The 9475-nt window shown below is 33.4% G+C and overlaps 1 long non-coding RNA gene across 1 annotated transcript; it reads right to left on the bottom strand.

Moving 5' to 3' along the window:
• Window positions 1–629: 629 nt before the first annotated feature.
• Window positions 630–2232, bottom strand: LOC132054853 (uncharacterized). Its single transcript, XR_009414379.1, has 3 exons — window positions 2139–2232; window positions 1699–1761; window positions 630–921 (listed from the first exon to the last, which is right to left on the bottom strand). It is a non-coding gene; the product is annotated as an uncharacterized LOC132054853 (long non-coding RNA).
• Between the last annotated feature and the right edge of the window lie 7243 nt (window positions 2233–9475).

Genomic DNA, 9475 nt, shown 5'->3' with positions numbered 1-9475 from the left:
GATGAAAATAAAGTCACATTCTGAAAGAGTGTATTAAAAACTACTAAAATAAAAAAGGTAAACATCATCACAAGTTACAATTACTATCAATAAGATCACGTGTGTTGGTAAGTAGTCTTTCATTCTTAATCGGAGGTCTCGGATTCAGTCCTGCTGGGTACAAAATCGCTTTTGTTAGGGAGCACCTTACCCTCAAATGTGAGACTTCTCAGTGTAAACTCGATTTTGTCGGGCTCCAATCGAGTGCCGGACACCGAATGGAAAAAAAAAACCCATAAAATAAAAATTTAATTAAAAAAAATTTAGATTATAAAACAATAACTGTCATAATCAATGTTGAAATGACAATTTATGGTAATTATTCTTTTAAGCGATTAAAGTTTATCCTTGCTCTTTAAAAAGAAATAATAATGACCCCATTTCATTTGTAGTAGTTTCATGTTTTCACAATATTGTCACAAGTTTGTATTGATGTCACGACCCAATTTTGGACCATGACCGGCGCGATGGGGTAGGATTCCCAAAGCAAGCCTTAACGGGAATTTACAGAAAATCGGCCAGAGTTTCCTCGATTTTTATGACTATCCAAAACTTTCCCGTCTCAAAGTCAACAACAGAAATATCCAATCTCAACCAAACTAAATGCAATCATCCTCAATCAACCCGTTTTCAACACAATAATACTAAAACATCTCTGAAATACGGGAAAAACGTCTAATACTAGTCACTAGTCTATAATAAATAAATAAAAAATACTCATGGAATAGATCAAATGACTGTGGAGCAACTCTAAGAATTCAAAAGAAAAGACCATCATAAATAATAGACTCTTGGCCCACGCGGACAAGTGTGGGGCTCACCAGGAACTTTCAACTCGTGCTCTCTAGTTACCGTAATCCTCACCAACGTCACCTACGGTCTCTGTAAAAAAATAGCGAGGAGTGAGACGCTTGCTCAAAGGAGTAATAACACTTAACCACAACCGTTTTTATTGGGGACAAGTCGAAAACATGCTTATATAATATTCATAAAATATCACGAAATAAATGCCCTTTTGCAAAAAAACTAGTAGCAATAACCAAGTTTGTCATTTTCATGTATAAATCATCTAACAATTCAATAATAAACTTTGTAAAACACCGTCATATCAACTCTTATATATGAGGGAGGTTTCCAAGAAAGGATCATATAATCTATATCATGCGTGACCCCTTCGTAAAGGAGTCAAATATAACTGTAGGTCCCCGTCGAGGGAAATGGTACATGTATGCTGTTAGTTTATCTTCCACTAGCGAGGGCTATAACCGTAATATGTAAATACAAGGTGCACCGAGTCCGACGAACCCACCGTTAGCTACGGATCCTTCAAAGTCTCCTCCCATTAATACTTTTCCTTGTAAACTACAAATACTCATATAAAGCATTTTTCAAAATATATACAGGCATATCAATTCTTATCAAATCATGTAATTTCATTTTTAGAAACGGTAATCGTATCTCAAGTATCGGTAGAACATATCTAGTAATCGAAAACAATTAGAATAACCTAGAAAACATCTCAAAAACTGTTGGGTACCATATCAAGTAAAGGACTTGTCCCGCATGCAATTTCAAAGCATCGGTAACCGATCTTATTTTCAAAATCATGTATAAACCATGCGGGATGAAATACAAATTGTGCAGAAGATTACTACTCACAGTACTCGTGTCGAAATACCAGGCTCGTCACCACGCAAATCAGTACCACTTCCTTCGATAAATCTATAATCACATCATATCAATCTCATGTTAATTCCCTTATTTTGGCTAACTAGTAACTAAATTAGAATGCCCCGGCCTCAGGATTCCTGTTAAAATTTCAATCAGTCTAATTATTTATATCTGCTCACGCTTTGAGTAACTCAATCAGGCCACAATCTACCAATTTTGGATTAACAAAGTAGAACAACCTTACTGTCCAACTTACTTTTCCTTTGGTATATACTGAAATTTAAAATTTATAGTCCAATTATATCTGTATTCACTCAAATCTTGAAAATTAATGAATTTCCCTGTTTCTTCGACCTCTGTTCCTTCAACTCTCAATTCCACTTCTTTAAAATATGAATTAAATCTATAAACTAAGGTTAGAAATTTACCTTTCTCTTCTCCTCCTATCTTTATTATTTATCTATGCTTGAATTCCCTTTGTGCTCCTTCACTTGAAAGTGGCAGTACCCTCACGTTTTTTTTTTCTTTTCTCTAAAGTGGCTGGCAGAACCTATTTTCAGCCTATGCCTCTGCTTATTTATGTTCTAATGGGCTAAGGCCCACTCACTTTTTTTTTTTTTTTTGGCTAGATACTTAATACCTACTATAAAAAAAAATGCGGGATATTACAATTCAATCACTTCACCCAATTAATTTCTTCTCTTCCAGAACTATGTAAAAACGAGTAACACATGTTATTCATGAGTGTGGTACCAAATACAGTACATTACATCATTGTTATGCAATCTCTTATGTCATTATTGTATTACAATCTTTTAGTTGTTCCATAAATGAACAAAATAACAATTATTATTATATTATTAATAAGGAGGTGATGTTTGGGCAACACCGAGCGGGTTGGATTATAACACATTATTTTACACATCTTGAATTTAGTGACGGAATTAGAATTTTCTCTGAGGAAGTTAAAAATAGGCAGAAGGGATCGGGACCCCCTGAACTTAACGACTTTTATTTAGCGCATACCTAAACTTTACACTAACCTAATTACTCCCCTCAACTTAACAATATGATAGGCATGACCCCCCTGGACATTGACAACCCATGGAAGTGTGACAAACGCGCTGCCACATGAATATTTTTGTCCATGTGACATTTTTTTAAGGATAAAATATTTATTTTCACAATTTTAAGTTCACCAATTAATCAAAATCATCTTTTTGGGGCCAAATATGTAAGACAAACCTAAAACAACAATATTTTGACTATAATTTTTTTATTTGGCTAAAGATAATGATATTCTAATCAAGTTATCTTTATATATTTGGCCAGGAAGAGAAGAAATACATAGTTAGAGCAAATAATCTTGCATCAAAAAAAAATCTTGACCAAATAATTTACGAATTTGATCCGAAAAAATAATGCACAGCTGAAATAAATAGTTATTGCATCAAAAGAAAAATACAATTTTTTTTTTTTGTTGAAAATACACTGTCTAAACTTCATTACTTTGGCTAAACCGTCTTTTTATTTGGCTAAAATAAATAGAGTTTCAACTAAGTTTTGTAGATTTGGATTAAAAAAAAATACATAGTTAAAATAAATATTTGTTATATCTAAAAAGAAAAAAAATACAATTGAGATAAAATATGCAAGGGATATTAAGAAAAAACAAAGAGAAATACAATTGGAACAACTAAATCATAATATTGATTATGTGGCAATTAATAGTTGAAAAATACCCCACTTGAAAGCAAAAGCTGATATTTTTAATTTTTTATCCATTCCACACGCCTAAAAGAGAGTGTATTCACTCTTTTTGCCACATCAGCGAGGAGGTCAAGGCTATTATATTACCAAGTTCAGGGGTAATTAAGAAAATGCATAGTTTAGGTGTGCATTAAATAAAAGATGACAAGCTCGGGGGGTCCGAAGCCATTCTGCATTAAAATATGAGGAAGTAAATATACGAAAAAACTAAGGATATTCAACTCTATTATTTGACTCGCCCAAATTCGACTTAACCCGTCCATTTGCCACCTCTGTCTAAATCCCTTCAGCCAATTATGTTCTTCTCTTCCGTGTAAACTATGTACTAAAAACGAGACACACATGTTGTTCATGAATGTTGTACAAATTGTACAGTACCTTATTGTTATACAAAATCCTCATCTCTTATCAAAAATCTCAAAAGAAATTAAAAAAAAATATGGAAAACCTAAAAATAAGCCCTTTTATTGTTAAGGCTAAGACCCAAGCCAGATCCCACCCCTCTAGGCTAGGGCACAAACTTAACAAACAACACCTGCAGATTTGGTGGCCCAAATAGTGTAAATCCAACTTTGGAAAATTTCCTCACAATAAAATAAATGGAATTTAATTGAATTATATATCACACTCCCTCGTCCCAATTTATAGACACTTTTTCTTTTAAGTCAATTTAAAAAAAGAATAACACATTTTTATATTTAGTAAAAAATTAATTTTAAATTTACTTTTTTACTTTTAATGAAATGATTTCTAGCCACATAAATTTTTATAGTTTATTTTAAATCCAAGTTTCAAACTTCGTGTCAAGTCAAACACCTTCTTATAAAATGGGACAACGGGAATATATTTATTATATATGCACTAAAACTTATATCAATAATTGTTTAATTATTTCCAATTTAAATAACTAGATTACCTTATAATAGCCAAATATCCATAAGAAAATCTAAAAAAAAAAAAAAAATAACCCAAAACTAGAAAGAAAATAAAGATCAAGAAAAAAGAAAAACACATCTTGCTTTCCCTATTATTATTTTTTCCAGAAACAAACATATACATAAAAATCCCTTTGCATCTTCAAATACGTCAATGCTAATTCCTCAATTTTTCTTTGAATTTTGATTATTATTATTCTCTCACACATAGAAACACACGTCAATCTGTCTTACCCATTTTCTTGAAATACTAATACTTCTCATTTCTATTTTTTTGTTTTTGTTTTTTAATTTTAATCTTTATTTTCAAGATCTTTATAATTTTCTTGAAATGAAAAATCCCATCTTTAAATTTATTACATAGAAACAAGAAGAGATTCTTGTTTTTTTGTTTTTGTTTTGTTTTTTTAGTTTTTTTTTAATTGTATAAATAACTTTTTTTTTTCATTTGGGGTTATTTTTATCTCCATTTGAATCTGTTGATCAACAAGTGATATCATAGTTTTGTTAGGGTTCATTTTTTCTCAATTTATTTTTAATTATTTTTGGGGGTGAAAAATGGTTTTTTGTTTCATATTTAGGAGCATATTAAGAATCAAGAATCATTGTTAAATTTGGTTACTGGTGTCCAATATAACTGAACCTTGGTGTCTCTGTAGGGATTTCAATACACCTCTGTTTAGTACTGACAAAATTGGAGGCCAAGAGGTATCTGATTATGAGACAAGGGATTTTCAAAACCGTGGGAGGTACTTTGCATTTGACTGATATGAAAGCTATTGGTAGAACACTTACATGGTCTAATGGACAGGTTTGGAGTAAAATTGATAGGGCACTGTGCAATGGAGCTTGGATGAATAATTATGGATCAGTGAATGCTCAATATAGAGAAAATGGTTTCTCAGACCACTCTCCTATCCACATAGAGCATCAGGGCAATGCAAGGCATACTAAAAGACCTTTCAAATTTGTGAATATATTGACTGAGCATGAGAGATTTGTCCTTACTGTCAAGAATGCTTGGGATAAACATATGCAAGGGCAAGCTATGTATAGACTATGGACCAAACTCAATTTATGTAAAGGGCCTCTAAAGGAACTCATGAGAACTGAGATTTGTAGCATAGACAAGAGGGTGTTGGAAGCAAGGAAGATGTTACAGATAGTGTAAGCTGAGATATCACAGTGCATTGCTAGTATTGCTGATTTGAAGGAAGCAGAGAAGCAAGAGCTTGCTAATTTACAAAAATGGTCTGATTTACAAGAGAAGGTCTATAGGCAGAAGTCTAAGGCTCACTGGTATGGGGTAGGGGATGGTAACAATAAATATTTTTTTGCCTGTATGAAGGCAAGAAGTAGTTCCAATCATATATCCATTTTAAGAGAACTAATGGAAGTATGGTGCAGAAATAAGAGGATATTGAAGAGGAAGTTCTAAAATTCTATAAGGGGATGATGGGGGCTAGTAATTCTTCTCTATCATGTATTGATTTGAAGATTATGAGAAAAGGACCAAGCTGGGATTTGATGCAGCAAAGAATGTTGTGTACTAATGTTACCCAAGCTGAGATTAAAGCTGCATTGTTTGATATTGAGGACAATAAGGCCCCTAGAATTGATGGGTTCAATGCTCTGTTTTTTAAGAAAGCTTGGATATTATACATGCTGATGTGTGCCAAGCAGTCCAGGAGTTTTTTCAAAGAGACATTATATTGAGAGCTGCAAATGCCACTGTGGTTACTTTAGTGCCAAAAATTCCACAACCTGAGATAGTAAAGGACTTCAGACCCGTTGCTTGCTGCTCCACTATCTATAAGATAATATCTAAGATCATCTCTAGTAGGATTAGAGCAATCATTGATGGGATTGTGGATGCTAACCAGTTTGCATTTATTCCTGGTAGAGTGATATCTGACAACATGTTGTTGAGTCATGAACTAGTAAAGGGATACACAAGGAAGCAGTTGTCTCCAAGATGCATGATTAAGGTAGATATTCAGAAAGCATATGACTCTTTGGAGTGGTGTTTCCTGCAACAAGTATTGAGGGAATTGGGTTTTCCTAGCAAAATGATCACTTGGATTATGCTATGTGTTACTACTGTCAGCTATAGTTTCTAGATTAATAGAGTGCTATTTGATTCTATTCAGGCCAAGAGAGGACTAAGGCAAGGGGACCCTCTATCCCCTTACCTATTTGTTATGGCAATGGAATATCTCAATAGGTGCCTCAGTACTCTAAGGGCGGAACCTTGATTTAATTTTCACCAAAGGTGCAAGAAACTGAGAATCACCCATCTGTGCTTTGCAGATGACCTTTTGATGTTCACTAGAGGGGATCTTGTTTCTGTCCAGTTGTTAAGAGACAAGTTCAACATGTTCTCTGATGCATCTAGGTTGAAAGCAAACCTAAGCAAAAGCCATATCTATTTTGGTGGAGTTGATAATGATACAAAAAAGGATATTCTGCAATGTATGGGATATGAGCTGGGGGTATTGGCTTTCAAGTATCTAGGGGTACCTTTGTCGACTAAGAAACTATCTGTTGCTCAATGTAGACCACTTGTAGATAAGTTTGCTGCAAGAATTACATCTTGGATGGCTGGGGGGCTGTCCTATGTTGGTAGAAAACAAGTGGTTAGATCAGCTTTGGTGGGCATTCAAGCATATTGGTCTCAAATGTTTCTACTACCTCAGAAGGTGATCAAGCTCATTGAAGCTGCTTGTCGAACATACTTGTGGACAGGGGAAGCAACAGTGTCAAAAAGAGCTCTGGTGGCTTGGGAGAAAGTTTGTATGCCTAAGGATGCAGGTGGGCTTAATATGATTAATTTGAAGTTGTGGAATCAAGCAGCTATATGCAAATTGCTATGGGCTCTTAGCTTACAAAAGGAGAAATTATGGATTGCTTGGATTCATTCATACTATATCAAGAACCAGCATTGGCTTACTATGGAGGTCCCTAAACAAGCTTCCTTGATGGTTAGGAAGTTGTTCCATATGAGGAAATTTTGGAATACACTGGAAGTAGAGACCAATTACTCAAGTTGGTGGCTTGGCTCTGGTTTTGTAATTCTTGCACTTGGTAATTAATAAAATGATTGTTAATTGCCAAAAAAAAAAAAAAAGCATGACGAAGAACATGCTTACGAGGTTTGAAAAATTGATAAGGATGAGATCATATATATCTCCACTCAAATTTTATCAATTTACATAATTTTGTTCTATTTTGTATTTCTACTTGTGTATAGATTTTATTGAACGACATAAAAGCACCTACTCTTCAAATATGCAAGTTTCGCTCATGGTCCAGCCTAGCATCAACCCCATAAAAATGTTTCTTTTATTCTTCAAAAAAGCATTTCCCTTAGGTTTGTATTGTAGCTCAAGTGAAAGTTATATTTAATTGTCGTGTACATCATAATTGCTACTACTTGAAGCGATAAAGAAAGGCCAACCTTTATCAAATTACAAACACAATCTAAAGAAAAAAATTGTCACTGATTAGTAAGCATTGATATAATAAGTAAGTTTTTAAGTTTGGACATATGTGAACTTATTTAGTAAAATTCATCTATTACGTATTCAATTTGATGGAGATGCATGTGATAAAGACATTAAACATATATAGTATCGTATGTGCGCCTATGGTATTATATTTCTAATTTTAGTAACCTACTTCACTGAACCTAATTGTTAACAAGATTCTACACGACAAACATAAAAAGAGTGAATTAATTGATGAAATAAAGAAATTACAAGTGAACCAGACTTCTTGAATGGAGTCTTCAACATCTTGATTGAAGAAGAAGAAGAGAGAAGCTCAAATAAAAGATAAGGCTTTGACTGATTTAGGATAAGGCTTTGACTGATTTACGACATAAAGCACTTAGGAACAGTGAAAGTGTTTTATGTGTTCCTTTTGGACACGTGTCCATCATCATGCGTTGACACCCAATTTTAATCCCGTATATATAGGAAATACCTATTTACGCTAATATTTTGGCAACTTAAAAAAACAAAAAAAAAAAAAAAATTATATTTACTATAATTATTAGCTTCTTATTAATACCGGCGTTTCATATTTCTATTACAGTTACTAGCTATTATTATTATTATTATTATTATTATTATTATTATTATTATTATTATTATTATTATTATTATTATTATAATTCACACTTTTTATCATTTCAGCATTTTTTACCAGCTTGCGCACACGCATCGCATTTATCTTCGCATAATTAAATAATAGTGTTTATTTACTGTGGACTTTCGAAATATTATTGCACGGCTATTACGACCTCATATAATTTTATTTTTTATCTGAACACCAATAATTGCATACTTTTATATTAAATAATATTTTGACACCCGTTAATATATAATTAATTACAATAGGTCTTTTACTTAAATTCAGAAGCCGAATTATTTCTTTCATCAGCCCATATTTTTATTCATCTAACCCGAATCTAAAATCAACCCACAAATGCCCATCCGTATGAGGCCACTTTAATACCCGGCCTAATATTCTAATTCACTTACCCATATTTTCAGAGTTAGCCCATCGTTTTGACCCAATACCCGCCCACTATCCGATTAAGGCCCGCCTTATTCAAAATGAACATTAGGTTTTTTTGCTTTTCATCTTATTCAGTCCGCCTCTCTCTCCTACGCCATTGACGAAAGAGGTGAGATCGCAGAGATCTTTGCTTCCACGCATCCATGCATGGTCGATTAGGAAAAGAAATTAATAGTCAGTCCTTCCCCTTCAGAATTTCAACGGTTGAAAGGTCAGATTTTTGTTTTCTTTCCCCTGCACTCTGCTTTCAATATGAAACGATTGTAATGGGCTTTGTTCATTTGTGAGATGGAAAATCGTTTTCTTTTTTGGTCCTTTTTGCTTTCGGGTACAAACGTTTTGATGATTTCTTGTCCACTTCTTCTTTTTCTGATCAAGGTCTGAGATATCGGCAATGAGAACCCAACGTTGAATTTGAAAAAAGATTTCAAAATCCAGCTGATTCTGAACCCTAGTTGATCCCTATATTAATCTTTTCC

This window comes from Lycium ferocissimum, chromosome 4 (assembly GCF_029784015.1).
Source record: "Lycium ferocissimum isolate CSIRO_LF1 chromosome 4, AGI_CSIRO_Lferr_CH_V1, whole genome shotgun sequence".
In the NCBI taxonomy this organism is placed as follows: domain Eukaryota; kingdom Viridiplantae; phylum Streptophyta; class Magnoliopsida; order Solanales; family Solanaceae; genus Lycium; species Lycium ferocissimum.
Note: the sequence above shows the minus strand (reverse complement) of the source record. Positions and strands in the feature narration are given on the sequence as shown.